Raw genomic sequence first — 20781 nt, 5'->3', positions numbered from 1 at the left:
GAGATGTTGTGAATGTGAAGTGACAGGATTTGGCAATTGAGTGACTCTATGGGTAAGTGAGAGTGGGACCTAAGGATGGTGCTAAAGCTGTGAACTTGGGAGACAGGAAGGGTGGTGGTGCCCTTAGCAGAATAGGAAAGTTAGAAAGAAGGAAAGGGTTTGGGGAAAAGATAATGAATCCTATTTCAGATTTATTGAGTTTGAGATTCCTAAAGGATATCCAGTTCAAAATGTCCACTAGACAGTTAGAGATGTGGGATTGGAGCTCAAAAGAAAGAAGAAATATGTTTAGGGATAAAATCATAAAATATCTGAAAGAAAGAAAACTATCAAATGATTGAAAAATCAGGGGACAAAAGCAGTCAAAAGAATATCCATAAAATTAACCCATAAGCCTATTTTCTCACCTTTTAAAAATCTTTATGAAAATGCTCCACACACATATTCAATAAACTCCAGTGAAAACCCCTCATTACTAGATCAAATATAAAATCCTCTATTTTTGTTTGTTTTGAGACTGATGGTTCCCATACCACATGTGCTGGAAGTGCAATAGCCAATTTACTAGTCTGATCCTAGTGTTGATGGGTATAGAGGTTTTTGAACAACTTCCATTTCCTGGTGGCTCACCCACCCTTGGGGATCACCTTATCATTGTTCCACTTAGTGCAGACTCCTGATTGGCTTAGCCCAATCTCAGCTCAGGGCTCCCGAGGTAAAGCCATCTATTAGCCACAGATTCCCCCAGAAGTAATGATTACTGTTATTCACCGGCACAATGAGGCAGTTTGGCTTTTAAAGCCCTTCATAATTTGGCTCCTCTCCTACTTTTCCAGGCTTCTTACACCTTACTCTCTTCTATGTACTCTACAGTTGAGTGACACATCTCCTTGCTGCTTCTCACACAAGACCCTCTATCTTCAGACTCTGAGTTATTATTTATATCACTGTGCCTAGAATTCACTCCATCCTCATTTCTATTTCCTGGCCGTAAGTCCCAGCTACAATTCTACTTTCTGCAAAGCCTTTTCTAATCCCCTTTAATGTTAGTGCCTTCCCTCTGAGATTGTCTCCCATTGAAACTGTACATGTCTCTTTTTGGACCTGATTGTTTGCCTGTTGTTTCCCTTATTAGATTGTAAGCAAGGGACAAGGGATGTTGTTTGCCTTTCATATTCCCATTGTGTAGCAAAGTATGTGTCATTGAGAAGGCATTTAATAAATACTTGTTGATTTGGCTTATCAAGAGCATCCTTGAAGAAAATAGAAGAATTTGGAAACAACATCCTATAGCAGTCATACAATTGACTGAAGGGTACAGAAAATACAAGATGTGCTTCATATTGATTGACTATTAAAATGCATTTGATTTGGTAGAACAAAATGCATTTTTAAGGACTCTCCTTCAAAAGGATCATACATTAAGATCATATCCAACTACGGTAGGGGAAATCAAGATAGTTTTAGTTGACTATCACCTGATTATTGTTTAATGAGGCATGAAACAGGAAAATGTAGATTTTCCAAAGTTGCTTGCTATTGTCTTAGAATATGTCTACCACAGAATCCAAAAATAAGAGTAATTCCCTTTAGATTGTGAGTCTCCAGATGTTCCTTTTGATGAACGGCATTTTGTTAATTGTATCAAGTCCAAGAAAACCACAGAACCTTTTACATGAGAATCCCAGCTGCCCAGCTACAAACCCACAAAGGCAAAACTAAGTGGAAGAAGACTGTGTTGTTGAATAGACAACTTATTCCATCATCACATATTTTGAACAGCTATAAGAGATGGATAATAATCAGGGCCTGGAATTAAAAAAGAGCAAGTGAGAAGATTAGATTGCATTTGGGAAACTGAGCAGGGCCCTCAATGATCCTAGACTTTCCCCTGAAACCCACATCCATCTTTGGCGATACTCTATAGCTACAAGTTATGGAATATTGCAGTCTCTGAAAAAAAAAATTATAGGTTATGGGAAGGACAAAGGAAGGGATACATATGGTGGGTGTAAATAAATTGTAGCATATTAACAATGACGAGTTGCATGCAAAAGGCAGTGTAAGCGATATCATCAAAGAGATATATATCTGGAAAAGGAGGTGGGTTGATATTGTAGGAAGAGCTAGAGATAACAGATGGACAGCACATGTGTGGTATTAATACCACATAAGGTGAAGAGATATGGGGCAGATCCCAGTATGTTGGCTCCACCTTTTATGAAGGATTTATAGACATGGGAAAGTTGGGAAGGCAATGATATGTACAGTAACAAGTAATGCCTCTGCATTGAGAAATGCCATCAATCTTATGAATAAATCTGCCTGGAGATCTAGCTGTACCTAAGAATTTTTAAGAATTATGTAAAAGAACCAACTGTTGATAACTGAAATAATTTCTATTAAAAGTCAAAAATCCAGCATTCAAAGAATGTACAAATTTGATTTAGTTTTCTCAAATCTATGTATTTTTTTAAAAAATTAAATATTTTATTCATGTGTTTATCCAAGTACATGTAATGATAGTTTGTTTTAACCAATCTTCTTTTATTATATAAATATTTTATTTGTTTTTCCAATTACATACAATGGTAGTTTTTACCAATCATTTTTTGGCAAGATTTTGAGTTTTAGATTTTTCTCTTTCCCCTTGACAGAAAGTGATGTTATAAGTTCTATATTTATAACTATGTTAAACATAGGTCAATATTGAACATGTTGTAAGAGAAGAATCAGATCCAAATGGAAGAAAGAAAACATAAGAGTAGAAAAAAGTGACATAATACATAAGACAACTTTTAAAAATTGAAGATAATAAGCTTTGGTCTTCATTTAAATTCTACAGTTCCTTCTCTGGATATAGATGGTATTTTGCATCACAAGTCTAAAATTTCTCAAATCTTATAGACTTTACAGTTAGAGAAACTAGTTTCATGAGGGATATTTACTTCATATACTATTCACAATTGTCATATGAACCAAATGAAGTCATATATATGTAAAGAATCCTGTAGATAGGAAGTGCTGTAGAAATCTCAGCTATAAATTTTAATAATAACACTGATAGCATCATCATGATGACATCAATCAGTGCCTATAAGCTCCAACACCAAATTTTCCTATTTCCTTTTTTTCTTTTTTAAGGTTTTTTTGCAAGGCAAATGGGGTTAAGTGGCTTGCCCAAGGCCACACAGCTAGGTAATTATCAAGTGTCTGAGACTGGATTTGAACCCAGGTACTCCTGACTCCAGGGCTGGTGCTCTATCCACTGTGCCACCTAGCCACCCCTAAATTTTCCTATTTCAAAAAACCTACACTTTGATGTTTTTTTAAAAAGAATTTTCATTAAAACCTAATAAACTTTATCTTATAGCCTTTTTTTCCAGATTCCTAGAAGTCATATATTATAGTCAACATCTTTGATATTATATACTTTGATCATATACTCTGAGAACCTAACTAACTATGTGAGGCTGGATCTGTCATAGGTCAGTCATTGACTTTTGGTCCCTGAAGTCATTTATTTAGGCAAAAGATGAGTGAAGCAAATTTGACTGATAATGATTTCTTTGGCTTTGCTGCCTATAGAACTAAAAGTTATTCAAAGAATCATAGAATTTAGAGTTGTCAGTGACTTTAGAGATCATGTAGTCCAAACATCTTGTTCTAAAGGTCTAAAGTGATTTGGTTAAGGTCATATATTAATAACAAAAGTAAAATGTTTTATCTACCTGTTGCAGAGTGATGCTAGAAAGTTGATTATATACTTGGCTCCCTACCCTTGTCCACCAAGAAGTACCATTCCTATCTTCAAAGTTATCAGTCTTAAATAGTTTGAAAAATGTCACCTACATGGCATTAGAAGGATAGGAATATGGGTAGGAGATAGGGATCTGGGGACTCTGTCAAGTCTCTAGGCCAAGGCTCTCAAGGCTTTTTGTGTTATGCATTCCTTTGCCAGTCTGGGAAAGCCTATGGAATTCTTAGAATTTTTGTAAAAGTATAAAATAAAAAAAGAGGATTACAAAGGAAAAGAATTATATTGAAATTTAGTTATCAAAAATTTTTATTGTTTTGGACCCTGGGCATAAGAACCCGTTTTAGACTCAAGGTAGGTACCTACACAAGTAGGAGGGAGATATACTACTTTGTTGGGGTATAGGAAGGAAAGGCATTAGGCTGTGAAAGTCACCCTGACCTGACCTGGTTTGGGGGAAAAAAAGATTTGTCTGGAAGATTAGCAAATTGGGGTATTCCTGATCATTAGCAACTTTTTGTGAGGCCAGAGTCAACAGCAACTAAAGAAATGAGTGTGTGGGGGAGTCTTGAATTTGGTCTTTTTTTTTTTAAAGCTGGATACAAAGATCTCTGGAGTTCTTCCTAACTTCCACACTATGGTATGAGCTTCTGAGGATGGCCCATTCTGGGACCATCATCACCTGAAAAGCTCAGGACAGGATGTTGGGTGCCAGTTGTGAAGACTTTTCAGAGGCAGAACCAACTGGGACATAGGGAGCTGTGATGGCAGCACCCTCAGGAGCCACCTGCTGGAATGTTGGAGAACTGTCACAGGAGATGTGGAGGACGCCAATGGGGACCGTGGACTCCTGGGGATCTTGCCACACCCCCCCCATGATTACAGATGATGGGAGCTAGAGGCATGAGGTGCTGATAGGTTTTATTTGCCATGAACTCCTTGGTGGGGGGGATACTCATTTTCATTCTCTGTGATTTGTGAACTCTGCACTTGCAAAGGGAAATGACAATAAGCACTGGATAGTGCCGGTTCATAAAGTTCTCATAATCTCTGAATGGGGCAATGGACCAGAAAAACTAGATTCCCCAGCATCTGCCCATGGTCTGTGTGACGGAGACATCTCCAATAAGGAGGACATATACAAGAAGCAAGTAGAAAAGTGGGATGCAAATCCAGGTCTTTTTCCTCCAAATCTAGGGTTCTTTCTACTACCCCACATCTTTCTTTCTTTCTTTCTTTCTTTCTTTCTTTCTTTCTTCATTCATTTATTTATTTGGTTGTTTATTCATTCATTTACTTATTTATTCATTCGTTTATTTGTTTGTTCATTCATTCATTCATTTATTTGTTTATTAGTTTTTGCAAGACAGTGGGGTTAAGTGAATTGTCCAAGGTCACACAGCTAGGTAATTATTATATGTCTGAGACCAGATATGAACTCAGGTCCTCCTGACTCCAGGGTTGGTGCTCTATCCACTACGCCACCTAGCTGCCCCCTACCTTGTGGCTTCTTATTAGCAAGGATGAGGCTTCCCAGGAATACTAAGATGGCCACTCATCATTAGCATTTTTTCTAGAAATAACACAAAAAAGTTTCAATCACTTGTATCTTTGAGGAGCTTTGCAAGATTGAAAAGGAAACTGCTTGTGGTTTTCATAATTTCCACTCAAAGCACAACACTACAATAAAAGGCAAAAAAAAAAAAAAAAAAACGGACGAGACACCTTTCCAAAAAAGTCTCCATTTCGAAAATGAAATAAATTAACAAAAATAAATTACTGACAATGAGACAGATGCTAGGCATTGGTATCTGACTAGGTCTTTGTCTACTTAGAGTTGATTTTGGAGTAGAGGACTTGGATTCAAATTTTACCTCTGGCCTGTGAGACTCGGCAGATCACTTCATCTCTATGGGTCTCAGTTTCTTCATATGTAGTTCATTCATCAGCTGGACTAGATGTTCTCTAGGGCAGGGATTCATAACCCAGGTTCTGTGAATTTATTTTTCTATTTCAATTTCTATTTCAGTCTTTAATTTCATTAGTACATGGAACTTCCATAGGCTAGAGCTCCTTCTACCTGAGCAAGATGACACCTTTGCAATTTAATTTAGAAGTATTTTCTATTTCTTTTTTCTTTTCTTTTCTTTTTTTTTTTTTTTTTTTTTTGGTTTTTGCAAGGCAAATGGGGTTAAGTGGCCACAACAGCTAGGTAATTATTAAGTGTCTGAGGTCGGACTTGAACTCAGGTACTCCTGACTCCAGGGCTGGTGCTCTATCCACTGTGTCACCTAGCCACCCCTCTCCTCTCTTTCTATTTCAAAATTGGTTTTATTTATAGTCATATGTATTTTATTTCATACATTTAATAATTATCACTAACACTTATAAAGTACTTTAAAGTTTGCAAAACTCTGTTTACAAATATTATTTCATTTGATCAGCACAATAACCCTGAGAGGTAGGTTCTATTATATTCCTTATTTTCCAAGTAAGGAAACCGAGGCAGACAGAGTTGAAGTAACTTAGCCATAGTCACACAGTAAATTAGGCCAAATTTGAACTCTGGTCCTTTTGACTCCAGATCCAGCCCTCTATCTACTGGACCATCTAGATGCTATGGGATTATCCAGACTCAGAAAAAGGTCTATGACACCAAAAAAGTTAAGTATTCCTTCCCTACATTCCCTTCTAGTTCTAAATCTATAATCCCTTGATCTTCTTCCTTTATAGGAGGTAGAACATGCAGTTGTGGATTTTCTATTCATTTTCATATTAATTTGTACAGTTTGTACAATGAGGATACATTTTTTTTCTATTTCTTTTGTAAAAGGATAAAATGTTGGACAACCCCAAGACTCTATCCATAGTCTTTTAAAAGAGAGGGCTAAAAGGTAACTTTTCATTCATTATGTGATACTTGTATATTTCTTGGTATTATGTCCTTATCATTTGTACACACTTAAATGGTTTATTTACTTTGGGAGCTGGTAGTTCCCAGAGTCACAGCCCATTATGTTTTTCTCCTCCCTCTGTGTCCAACCACCACTTAAACAAACTTCACACTTCCCTTTTTGTTTGAGAGGTCAATTCTACATTATCCAACCATTTTGGAACCTTCCCAGGCAGGAACTATACTACTGTAGGCTATTCTAGGTTAATACTATATATTTGGGATCTCTGAATTCCTTAACTAATCCTTGCCTAAAGAGCCAATCTGATTTTAAAATTCACAAGGAAACTTAAGAAAGAAATCTAGAGCTCCTTCTACCAATGCAAGATGACACCTTTGCAACTTCTAGTCTGTGAGGTGTTAAAAGTAGAGTTCCCTTTTCCCCTCATCATGCATCCCAATATTCTCTCAAGTGAGGCCCAAGTCAGATTAAAATTTAATTTGGAAATATTTAATAAACAAATTATGTTGGTCTCACATGGTTTAGTGGCTCCTATTTCTATTTGACAGCACTAGTCTAGAATACTGAGAATTTAAGTTTTTGCTCAAACTTACAGACATCATGAGTTAGAGGAAGGATTTAGATCTAGGTCATTCAGATTTTGATCACAGCCATATTCACTATTGCATGTATTGTGTAATTGAATACAAAAGACTTAAATTTACTTTGGATTGTGTAGGAAAAGATGGGATATAGATCTCTTCCAAAGATTTGAATATACATACTAGTGAATTTTAAATATACTATGAATATACTATTAAATATACTAAGGTATCAAGTCACCTTAACATTTCTGGTTTTCTGATTATAGAAGTTGCTATTCTATTTCTTTATACTTATGCACTCAACTGGGAGTCATATTAGTTAGAAATTTGTTATCCATATATTTTATAATATTCGGTGGTATTTTTTAGTTGTTGGTAGCATATATGCTAAGTATTTGAGAAATGGGTCCTAGATTTCTTGAAGTAACTGTGACTTGTATGAATGACTTGAGGTAACAGAGATTTTCCTTGCTCTATTAGTTCTTATTATTTTAGAGTTCTCCATGGACAATGGATAACAGTAAAAATGATTAAAACTCAGAAATGGTATTTTCAGACTTTTACTTATAGGTCCGATATTTGTCCAGTCAAGGGACTTATTGATTCCTTACCCAGAATTCCTCTGCCATCATTGCCCGAAGCCTATTTTCCAACAGAACTACAATCCCCAAATCAGCAGAAAATATCCTAGCAGAAGCTAGTTGAAGAGAGTTTTTTGTTTTTTTGTTTTTAGGTTTTTGCAAGGCAAATGGGGTTAAGTGGCTTGCCCAAGGCCACACAGCTAGGTAATTATTAAGTGTCTGAGGTCGGACTTGAACTCAGGTACTCCTGACTCCAGGGCTGGTGCTCTATCCACTGCGCCATCTAACCACCCCTTGAAGAGAATTTTTAAAAATTCAAATAATTCATGCTGTATTGTTAAAAGGGATTTTAAATAACAGATGAGTTGGATTTTTTTACATCCATCATTATTCCTCGAGTTATGCCTGGCATGAATTCAGATAATTTTAAATATAAATTAATTTTTTGTTACCTCAATAAACTGATTAGCTTTAAAAAAGCATATTTTGGTAGTATTCATCAAGAATTTTTCTCAAAAGTTAGTGATATCTATTGGTATCACAGATGTATAATCCATGGAGGATTTCATTCTTGCTAGTGACTCTTCACATAGCACAGGCAAAATGATTTACCAAAGGTTTATGAAAACAAGCAGCTGGGCTACAAACTCAAAGACTAATTTATCATTAGACTAATTTTGTTGCTCCCCATAGGTATTTTACTTTGGGTGGGGTGATAATGACTACATGATAGGAAAGATCTGATTGTGGAGGGAGGCAGAACCCTGTTTTAATTAATATATCAAAGTTATAGGGAGGCAGATTTAGATTGAATATAAGAAAAAATTCTCCAGTAATTAGAGCTAACTGAAAATAGAATAGAAAATAGACAGTCTTAAAGGCAGTAAGCTCCTAGGTACTGGAAGTATTCAAGCAAAAGGTAAATTATCACTCAGGGATGTTGTATGATGGGTGGAGAATTGAAGTAAGTAGATATGGGACTAAAACCTTTACAGCTTGAACCCCCTCCTACCTTTTCAGTCTTCTTATACCTTGCTCTATCCCCACATATTCTATAATCTTGTGACACTAACTTCCTTGCTGTTCCTTGAACAAGAAAGATACACTCTCTCCTGACCCTAAATGTCTGGTACCTCTTTATCTGATTCTCCTGGCATCCCTTCAAGTTCTAGCTAAAATCCCATCTTCTACAGGAAGCATTTTTTGATCCTATTTAGGGCTAGTGATTTCCCTGATCCCCGGCCCACCCCACCCCCACCCCCCCGTTGGGGAGGGGATAAAGAAATCTAATTATTTCCAGTTTGTACATATCGAAATCCCTCATGTATTAAGACCCACCCTTTTTCCGAAAAATTTGGGGTTTAAAAACTGGGAGCATCTTATACAGTGGTTGTAGATTTTTTTACTTGCATTTTTTGCTTTTTCAAGCTTGCTATCTTTGCACTCACTGTTTTGCATTTGTTACTGGTATATTAGGTTATGTTTTGCCACGTTCTGCCCAGAAATAGCTCAGAAAAGATTTTCATCCAGTGGCGAATTCAAGTTCAAAGTGAGCCAGTGAATGGATAGTGAATGGATATCATGCTACTGAATGTCAGTTATCTGAGGCTGGCTACAGAAAGAAGAAATCCAACTGAAGACACCCAGCAGAAAAAGGCCATGAGGGACAAGGCAACTTGATCTAGAGAGGGAAGTAAGAGATGAATTGAACCGAAAAGGGCCATTGGAATTCCTGTGTCCACAAGGATGTGTCAGCAGGAGGCAAGAAGAATTGCTGATGAAAAAGAAGTGATTGATTTCAAAGGACACAATTGATGCTTCAGGTTCATGAAATGAAATGGACTAAGCATGTGTCCACTTGCCCAAAAGATGCCTGAGAGCTATGAGTAGAAGGTCCCTGAATTTCATGATGAATAAAACTTGAGTTCAAACTTTGTGTAATACATTGTTTTCAAATTTTGGGCACCCAAATAGATAAGTATTATATATGGGAAGATACCATAGTTGTTTGCATTTTAGTCTCTCCCATTAGATTATGAACTTCTTGAGAGCAGAGAGACTATTTTTCACCCTTTTATTACTTTTTTAACCTTTCTTTGAATCCTCAGTACATAGCACAGTGATTGTAATACTTTGTGATTTGACTGATAAGGAACCTTTTAACTCTAAGATTCCAGTTCTAGAAACTGTAGACTTGCTTATATACAAAGTTTTAAAGTTGGCACAAACCCTTTGACATCTCTTCCTTCCATCCTCCCCCACAATCCCTACAAGCAGCATTACACCCTCATTTCACAAATGAAGCAGTTAAGACACAGAGGTTAAGTGATTTTCCCATGATCACCCAATTAGTAAGTCAGGAAGGTAGGAATCAAACCTAGTTTTCTTCTGATTCCAAGTTACTACTATGTCCTACTGCCTCTCAAAACTAACTAAAGAAAACCCAGGTCCCACCCTCCTCTCACAAATTAATGTATCAAAGAAAGGTAGTTTTGGTTATTGCCAGTTTATTGTTCATTTTTTTTTTTTGGAAATAGAACCTTTTGGGCAAGTGAAACCCTGACTTACACAGACTTGAAAGAATGTATTTACAAAAACACTGCTGAACTATAATAGCTTATCATCCTCTCTTGCAAATTTGTTCTTTTTGACACTTTTTGTTTAAACTTGAGCATATAAATCTTTTCTTAATCTATTATTCTTCTTGTTTCAGTCCTGAACAGAGTTATAAACCTATAAAGGCAATCATCACACACACAAACACACACGCATACTCTTCGTCCCCCCACTCCTCATCTAAGGCAAGGAATATGGTAAAATTTCATTAACTCCTACTAGACCCTTAGAAATCAGATAATAAAACCCCCTATTTAAATGTAGAAACTGAGATGCAGTGAGACTTAAGGACTTTTCCAGGCTTTTGAAGCTAGGACACCCCCCTCCCCAACCCCACCCAGACTCATAACCTAGTTTATTTCCCCTATATCATATTATTTCTGGTTATCCATGCTGCAGCAATGGATGAGAGAGCATTCAGGGCAGATGATATTGATTTCAGCAAAGTAGAAGACGAGGTCATCTAAACAATAAGGGGCCAGGAAGAAGAGGATTGGGACCTGTGAAAAGTGAAGGAAAATTGGAACAGTTGCTATGGACATTGTTCTAGGGAATCAATGAGAGATAATTAGAAAAGATCAGGAGGAAGACCGAGGACCTAGCCTGGTGACTAACAAGAAACAAATCTCTTTGAATTGGTCTAAATTTGAAATAGTCTCATCCACTGATTTGTCTCCCTAGGCATTCCTGGATTATTTCTTATACCCTCTTCAGCTTCTTCTCTGGATCCTTGCTTTCCTCCTGCTCTCTGATTGTGGGATAGTCTGTTGGGCTTGGAATCCTTTACTGATTTCATTTCATTCCTTCCCTTGTAAGCTCATCAGTTATCATGGCTTTGGCTATCACTTCAATATTAAATGACTCCCAGATCTTTATATCTCTAGTTCTCTCCTGTTTCTATGCTATCTTAAATTTTAAGATGAATTCTAGGAAAAACTCAAAACACATAAGGTCAAACTGATAATATACCTACCATTTTTCTTTTCTTGGTGTTTTGCAAGGCAGTGGGGTTAAATGATTTGCCCAAGGTCACACAGCTAAGTAATTATTGAGTGTCTGAGGTCATATTTGAACTCAGGTCCTCCTGACTCCAGGACTGGTACTTTATCTCCTGTGGTACCTAACTGCCCCCACCTACCATTTTTCTTGCTAAGAGTATAATCATTTTCCTAGATACCTAGACTTGAGTTCCCCATCATCTTTAATTCTTTCCTTATAGCTAGTCACCAAATCTTATCAATTCTTTTTCAGAAAGTCTAGAATTACCCCAACTGCTTCTTTGTTATTGCCTTCTTATCTTCAGCCTCTGTAGTTTCCTAACAGAGATTTTTCCAGGCCTACTTCAATAAAAATAACTGAGTCTCTGTTTCCTCATTTATAAAACGAACAAGGTGGTATTCAATGACCAACTTCTAAATTTCCTTCCTGTTGCAATACATGGTTGGGATCTACTACTAGAGACCATTATCCAAGCTAACTTCAAACCATTAATGATGACTCTTTGAATTCAGTCGTTACTAGACTAGAGATGATGATTACAAATCTTATGTGGGGGAGGAGGGCATTCATTATACTCAAAGTTGTTCAAAAGTTTGTTCTTTTAAAAAGCTTATTTTCCCTATCACATTCATGCACTTAATAAATTATATTTTATTATTGTTCAGTTGTTTCAGGTCTTGTTTGACTCTTTGGCAGAAATACTGGAGTGGTTTGCAGTTTTTTTCTCTTGCTCATTTTACAGATGAGGAATTGAGGCAAACATGGGTAAGTGACTTGCTCATGGTCATACAGTAAATGTCTGAGTCCAGATTTGAACTTAGGAAGATGAGTTTTCTTGACTTCAGCCCAGCATTCTATCATTCTATTTAATAAATACATATTAATTGACTTCTACTTCTCTATCCAGCAACTATTCTTTTTTAATAAAGATTTTTTTTAAGTTCAGCAAAACCAGCTCATCAGCCAAGTATGCTAATACATTCAGTACTCCACACTCATAGCTTTCCTCCTTTCCAAGAGAAGAGAGATACATACTCTCACATCTTCTCTTGGATCAAACATGGTTATGATAATTACATATTTTTTAGTTTTATTGTTTTTTATTTATACTGTTGTAATCCCAAGAACTATTTTCTATACCATACCTTTCCTATATTTGTGATAAGAATTTTATAGGAATTTGATTTTCTAGTGTCCCCTTGAATCCTTGGGGAAATACTACTTAGCTATTATTACTGTTAGCTGTTACTACTGTAATGATTTAGTTATATTTGTGAAGCTGATTTTTTGAATCAATGTATAGAACTTTAGTTATACTATCAAATTTAATTTTTTTCAGTTTGAACCATTAGTCTAACCTGTAGATTTATTTTTCAGTTTGTTGTATCATTTCATATATTAGCTTCTTATCTGTAAATCTACTATGTATGCCTTTATTCAAGTCATTGATCAACATATTACTATTCCTTTTGTTTGAATCATAGAGTGCTGAATTTTTAATCAGGAAGAACTAGGTTTGAATCTTGTCTCAGACATTTACTAACTGGAGGAACATGCTTTCTGGGCCTCAGTTTTCTAATCAATAAAATAATTGGGTTGGACTAAGTGACCTATCTCTAATGTTTCTTCTATCTCCAAATCTGCAGTATTATGATCCCATGATCCTATGTCGAATGGCCAGGCTCAGTTCAGTGCCTGGGATTCTCTCTTTCTACTAGAGACTATCTTCCCAGATAACATCAAATCATTAATAACTATTCACTGGGTCCAGTTATTAAACTAGTTTCATAGCCACTTTTACTCCATGGTTACGTAGTCCACATCTCTCCACCTGATTTGTAAACATTGCAGGAGAAATTTTGTTGAAATCTATGTATGCTATGCCTATAACATTCCCAGAATTCCAGGGTACTATTACCCTCTCCAAAAAAAAAAAGAAATGAAGTTAATCAGATATGATCTGTTTTTCAATACTGTATTTCCTTTTCTAAGTGGTTAATACACCATTCCTTTAAAAAAATATATCATATAATTTTGTCAAATTAGAGTGCCATACTCATTGCTGTATTTTATTTATCCACTTTCTTCTTTTGAACACAGGCAAAACATTTGCTATCATCCTGTCCTTTCCTTTGTCTCCATTCTCCTTCAATGGCCACCAGTAGTGACTCAGCAGTCACATCTTTTAGGTCTTTCATTAACCTGGAAGTCATTTGCACTCCCCAAACCTTGGGTGCATATCAACCTGTTCTTGGCTTTCCTTTCCCTTTCTACCATGACCTTTATGTTGGAGTCCTTATTTGTTCCAAGGTTTCTATCATTTGTACTTCACAAACCCAATTCTTCATTGATTTTAATCATAGTCCCCTGTTGCTTCTTCCTCTTTTTGAAAGATGAAATCCTCTTTAAGCCAGGTCACACATGTACCAATTTTTCTGTTTATTTGTTGACTTGCTTCACATAGGAGTGACAGCCAATGATTGGATGGTTGAAATACTGCATCACTACAGAATCACCTACCATCTTTGACTCCTCAACTGATTCCTTCTTCTGTCTAGTTGGTTTGTAGTATAAGCCCCTCTACATGAGTTTTGTTTCCATCTCTGTCGACTCTTAACCAAATATTTTCTAGTATTTTTCTGTTTGTGCTTGAACTCAATAATGTAAGTGAATACATTTTTAATGGAAAAATGCTATATTCCATTTTCCTCCCCACTCCCCTTGCTATACCTTTTATTTATTTTCTTCCTTTTGATTTTTATACCCTTCCAGAGCCAAGGGTCTTAGCCTATCAAGGTTCAGTGGTATCCCTGAGCTTAAATTTAACTCCTTGAATTAGCTTTCTGGCTTTACCATGTTTATACCTTATGATTTGTGCATTTAAGTAAAATCATTTGAGGATGGAGCTTTTATTTACATGAAGGCAAGTTCAGACCACCTGCTTCCACATCAATGATCTGCTCTACAATGCTTTATTTTTCCTGATCAAGTTGCAGGCATTGGAGGTGAAAAGAGGCAGAACATATAAAAAGGCTTGATTTTCTAGTGTCACCATGAATCCTTGGGGAAGTGTTACTCAGCAAAGCTTGCTGTTAGCTAATTACTGCAGTGATTCAGACGACCTCCTGAGCCAGCACGTTATGGTTATACAAAAAGGCTGTGTTTCTCACTTCTAATAGCTTGACATTTCAAGGTATCTGAAAGCAAAGCAAAAAAAAAAAAAAAAAAGAGATGTGTTTCATACAGCATTCAAAGTGTGAAATTTGCAATGTGCACTTCACATAGGTTCTAGAGTGGAAGAGGGGAGCTGTTGTGCTTTGTAAGGATGGAGAAACTTTCTCTTAAAGCAAAGAATGGATAAATTCTATTTGATCAAATGAGGGTTGCTAAATCCCTGACTATAAGAATCATTGAGGGTTGTGTTCAGAAATAATCTCCTACATCATATTTCCCAGGTGTACCTCTACCTTTCAGTTCTCATATCTGTGGCTCTAATTGCCTTCATCTTTCACTTTACCCTGGCACCTACATTCATCATTTTAGCTAAATCTATCCTTTGGCTTCTTCCCATTCTTTCTTACCTCTTCCCACTCTTCAAGTCACATATATTTTTCTGGCACTCATAAATTACACACATACACACACACACACACACACATCTTAATCACTTTTAGTCTCAGTTTCCTCATCTGGAAAATGGGAATAATAATAATAGCATCTACATCACAGAATTGTTGTAAGGACCAGGAAATGGAAGAGGTATAAAAAAAGTACTTTATTGTTGTTCAATTGTGTCTGATTTTTCAGGACTGTATATGAGTTTTTCTTGGCAAGGATACTGGAGGTTAACTGACTTTCCCAGAGTCACACAGCTAGTGAGTGTCTGGAATTGGATTGGATCCTAGGTCTTCTTAATTCCAGATCCAGCATTCTATACATTGAGACATCTAGCTGCCTCCTTTAAAAGCATTTTTGGTGAACCTGGTTAACTTCTCAACAAACCTCATTTGTTGCCTTTTTTGCCTAAAAGATTCAGTCTGGTATTCTTAATTGTGGGAAGAAAATAGTGTTGACTGTTATGATATTTATTCACCCAAGTCTAGAATTCTGACTTGGTGGGTTTTAGTCCCTCCTGTTTTAGTCCCCAAAACATACAAAACAATATGACATAATGGATATAGGGCTGGAAAGTCACATATTGGCAGTGAAAATCATAGGCAAGGTCACTTCACTTTTCAGTGTCCCAGCCAGTTCTCTAAGAGTACATCTAGAGATCAGTTGATTGATCAACATGTATGAAAGAAATTTCCATGCTGCTTGGTCTCTTATGAAATCATAGGTCCAGACCATGACATTTTGGGGAGAGCTTTCATTGAGGGAGAAACAGTCCAAGTTATATTTATTTATTTTTATTTTTTAGATTTTTGCAAGGCAATGGGGTTAAGTGGTTTGCCCAAGGCCATACAGCTAGGTAATTGTTAAGTGTCTGAGGCCGGATTTGAACTCAGGTACTCCTGACTCCAGGGACCGTTCTCTATCCACTGCGCCACCTAGCTGCCCTGCAAGTTATATTTTAAATGATGGGTCTCGTAAGTCATTGGCTATGATTTGTGATTAAAATGTAATGAAACATTTTTTTTCTATTTAGTTTGTAGAATAAGACTTTTTAGAACCATAACTTATATATTCCAGAAAAGGAAGGGAGGAAATATGTCTTTTCCATTTCCAGTAACTAGAAAAAGTTTTTTGTGGGGGCAATACCACCATGGGACCATTTTTAGAAAAGATTATTATACTGGTATATGAAGGCAATACTATGGATAGAGTTGGCTTGGGGCAATTGGGTGGCAGTGGATAGAACACCAGCCCTGGAGTTGGGAGGACCTGAGTTCAAATCCAACCTCAGACATTTAATAATTGCCTAGCTATGTGACCTTGGGCAATTCACTTAACCCCATTGCCTTGCAGCAAACAAAACAAAACAAAGAAATACAGTTGGCTTACATTTTAGCAAAGCATCTGGAAAGACATTTCACGTTATTATAGGAAAAAAAGATAGAGGTAGTCACCAATCTCACATTTAGGTGAATTTTGAACTGATTAACTGGCTGAACTCAAAAAGCAGTCATTAATGGTACCATGTCAACCCCAGTGGGGTACCTCAGGGATCTGTGCTTGGGCTGTGCTGTTTGACATTGTTATTTTTTGATTTGGATAAAGAGATAGATGACATCCTTATCAAATTTGCAGATGCCATAAAGCTAGAAGGGATAGCTGACACACTGAATTACATTATCAGGATCTGGAAACAAATGGACAGCTAGAACATTGAACTGAATCTAATGTGATCAAATTTAGTGACAAATTCAGATGCCAAATCTTTCACAAGGAGTCAAGAAATCTGCTTCACAAATATAAGACTTGGGAGGCATGGCTAACCAGTAGTTCATTTGAAATATATATATATATGTATGCATATACATATATATCTGGGTGCAGGTCAATGGAGGGAGAAATAGAAGTGACTTTGTTAGGAAAGGATACCATCTGGACAAAAAGAAAATAGACAAGAAGTTTGGGAAATAGATGACAAGACCTTGCCCAGAGGTATGATATAGGACTGATGGGAGACTTCAATTAACCAGACATCTGCTGGAGAACTCTCTCTGCCAAAAACAGAGTAGCTAATAACTGTTTGCTTTAATGACAATCTCATTTTTCAAAGGTTGAGGAATTTACATGGGAAATTTCTACCCTGATTCTCATTGGTTGCTAAGCTGGAAATTGTGTGGAACCTAGGGGAAATGTGATCATTCTTCCTAGAGTTTATGATAAATAAAGACAGGAGTTACAGATAAAATCTGAATGTAGCCTAGATTTGGGGAAAGCAGATTTTGAAGAGTTCTGAGGAAAGATGGATGGGATTTCAGGGGCTAAATTGCCAAAATCAAACCAAGATGTACAGAACTGAAATTCCACAGATACAAAGGGAAACAATTCTAGAAAAAAAAGAAAAATGAGATTTGTCTCAAGAGATCTAGGTGGCTATACAGGGAACTTGCCAACCAACTTATAATTTAAAAATAGGCAATAGATAATGAATATATAAGAGGGCAGAATGGTCTTTTAAAAATAGTCAGAAATAAACAGCTCAGAATAAACCTTGAGAGAAACAAAGTATTGCCAAAAGATTTGGATTTTTTGCTTATTTAGCTATATTGGGGAAAAAAGGAGGATCAAAAAAAGTTTAGATCCTTTACTTGGGGTGAATAGGATTAAGAAAACTGATAGGAAAAAAGGTGCAACTGCTCAATTCATTCAATATCATTCAGTGTTCTTTTTATTTATTTCATATTATTACAGTAATCTTGTTGTAAGAGTAAACACAAACCCCCCTCCCTCCAAAAAAGATGAGAAACCTCAAGAATAATGAGAGAGAAAAAAATGTACTTCAGTCTGTGTTCAGATTCCAGTGGCTCTGTCTCTAAGATGAGTTGCCTTCTTTATTCTGAGTCCACCAAAGAAGTTGCTTCAATATTTTTCCCACAATTGTTTCCCACAGCTGTTACTAGCTGTATTTCCCTCCACTTCATTCCTTCCCACTCTCATCTATTCCACTCTCTCTCTCCTTTCACCCTGTCCCTGTTCAAAAGTGTCTTGTAGCTGAGGACCCTTTCCCATGATCTTCCCTCTCTTCTATCACCCACTGCTCATTCCTCTCCCCCCATTCCCCCTTATCCCATCCCTTTCCTCTCATTTTTCTCTAGAGTAAGATAGATTTCTATACCCTATTAAGTATATATGTTATTTCCTCTCTGAGCCATTTCTGATGAGAGTGATGGTTCACTCATTCCCCTTTGCCTTCCCCCATTCTACTCCATTGTCAAGGCTTTTTTTGGACATTTATGTGAAATATCTTAGCTCCTTCTTGCTCTCCTTTCTCTTCCTCCCAGTACTTTCCTTTATCACCCACTGACTTCATCTTTTAACTATATTATACCATTATATTCAACTCCTTCCTGGGTTTTGTCTATATATGCTCCTTCTCACTGATCTTATAAATGAGAAAGTTCATATGAGTTATCAGTATCTTCTTCAACATCATTACAGTCCTCATAATTAGTCCTTCTTGTCCACCCCCTCTATGTTTCACCTGAGTTCTGTACTTGAAGATAAAACTTTCTGTTTAGCTCTGGCTGTTTCAATAGGAAAGTTTGAAAGTTCCCAGTTCTTTTTGCTTGTTTTTTTTTAGGTTTTTGCAAGGCAAACAGGGTTAAGTGGCTTGCCCAAGGCCACACAGCTAGGCAATTATTAAGTGTCTGAGACCAGATTTGAAACCAGGTACTCCTGACTCCAGGGCCGGTGCTTTATCCACTATGCCACCTAGCTACCCCGAAAGTCCCCAGTTTCATTGAAAGTCCATCTTTTTCCCTGAAAGAGGATGTTTAGTTTTGCTGGGTAGTTGATTCTCGGTTGTAAACCAAGAATATTTTGCCTTCCAGAATATCATATTCCAAGCCCTATGAGCCCTTAATGTAGATGCTTCCAGATCCTGTGCAATCCTGACTTTAGAACCACAGTGTTGAAGTGTTTGTTTCTGGCAGTTTTTAGGATTTTGTCTTTGACTTGGGAGTTTTGGAGTTTGGCTATAATATTCCTGGGAGTTTTTCTTTTGGAATCTCTTTCAGGAAGTGATTAGTGAATTCCCTCAATTTCTATTTTACCCTCTGCTTCTAGGATCTCAAGGCAATTTGCTGTAATATTTCTTGAAACATGAAGTCTCAGCTCTTTTCCTGGTCGTGACTTTCAGGTAGCCCAATAATTATTAAATTATTTCTTCTGGATCTGTTTTCTAGGTCAGTTGTTTTTCCAATGAGATATTTCACATTTTCTTCTAATTTTTGGTTTGTTTTTTTTTTTTGGAAGAGTTTTATTTCTTCTTGATTTCTTGAAAAGTCATCAGCTTCCTTTAGTTCCATTCTGCATTTGAGGGAGTTAGTTTCTTCAGAGAGCTTTTTTTATCTCCTTTTCCAGCTGGCCAATTCTGCTTTTTAAGGCATTCTTCTCCTCATTTGCCTTTTTTTGTTTTACTTTTTCCATTTGGCCTAAACTGGTTTTTAACATATTATTTTCTTCCGGTTTATTTTTGTGTTTCTTTCACCAAGCTGCTGATTTGGTTTTCATGATTTATTTGCATCACTCTCATTTCTCCTCCCAATTTTTCTTCTACCTCCCTTAATTGCTTTTCTTACTTTTTTTAAATTTTTTTTACCCTGATGTGATTTATTTATTTTTTTAAAAATTTATTATTTTACTCTCATTTTGTACAAATTTTTTTTACACTAATAAAATATTCTTGTTTACAAGTAAACAAAATACCCCTCCCGCCATGAATATAGATAGACTTGCTTGGGCGAAAAAAGTAAAGGGAAGAGAAAAAAATAAAAATTAAAAAAATAATAGTAATAATTGTAGGGTATGGCCAGGTGGCGCAATAGACGAAGCACCAGCCCTGGAGCCATGAGCACCCGAGTCCATATCCAGCCTCGTAAACCCAACAATCACCCAGCCATGTGACATGCAAGCCACCCAATCCCTACTGCCCTGCAAAAACCAAAAAGAAGGGGAAAAAAAGACCCAAAATAAAATAAAATAGTAATAATAGTAGGGGTGGCTGGGTGGCAGACAGAGCATTGGCCCTTGAGCCAGGAGCACCTGGGTCCAGATCCGGCCCCAGACACCCAAAGATCACTCTTATGTGGCCCCAGGCAGGCTACCCAGCCCCACTTGCCCTTGCACCCTCCCCCCAAATAATAATAACAAAAAAATGTGCTTCAGTCTTTATTCCAACACCAACAACTCTGTCACAGGTGGGTCACATTCTTTATGATAAGTCCATCACAAAAGTTACTTCCATATTTTTCCAGTGTTTCCATTGCTGATTGCAACCCCCTCCTTTCTTATTTCTCCACTACCATGTACTATATTTTCTCTCTCCTTTCACTCTGACTCTGCTGTAAGGTTGCTGAGTGGCGCAGCAGACAGATCCCTGGTCCTGGGGCCAAGAAGCCCTGAGCCCCCATACCACCCCTTAGGCCCAGAATCCACCTGGCCCTATGGTCCTGGGCAGGCCTTCCAATCCCAGCCCCTTGCAGGAAGTAAAAAAGAAAATGTGTTATATCTGACCACTCTCTCCCCATAGTCCATCCTCTCCTCCTTTATTCACATCCCCACCCCTTCCCCCTGCTCCCCCCTCCTTCTTATTCCAGATGTCTATACCCCATTGAACATATTTGCTGTTTCCTCTCCTAGCCATCTCTGATGAGAGC

General features: G+C 37.0%; 1 long non-coding RNA gene across 3 annotated transcripts in view; it reads left to right on the top strand.

The window, feature by feature from the left end:
- LOC141503287 (uncharacterized) overlaps nt 1–9739 on the top strand; it is a 28593-nt gene extending 18854 nt beyond the window's left edge. For all 3 annotated transcript variants that reach the window (XR_012472803.1, XR_012472804.1, XR_012472802.1), the window contains one exon: nt 9314–9739. This is a non-coding gene — a long non-coding RNA (uncharacterized LOC141503287). The remainder of the gene's footprint in view (nt 1–9313) is intronic.
- The last annotated feature ends 11042 nt before the right edge of the window (nt 9740–20781 follow it).

This window comes from Macrotis lagotis, chromosome X (genome assembly GCF_037893015.1).
Source record: "Macrotis lagotis isolate mMagLag1 chromosome X, bilby.v1.9.chrom.fasta, whole genome shotgun sequence".
Taxonomy (NCBI): Eukaryota; Metazoa; Chordata; class Mammalia; order Peramelemorphia; family Peramelidae; genus Macrotis; species Macrotis lagotis.
The sequence above is the reverse complement of the archived record's forward strand: the minus strand, read 5'-3'. Positions and strand labels throughout refer to the sequence as shown.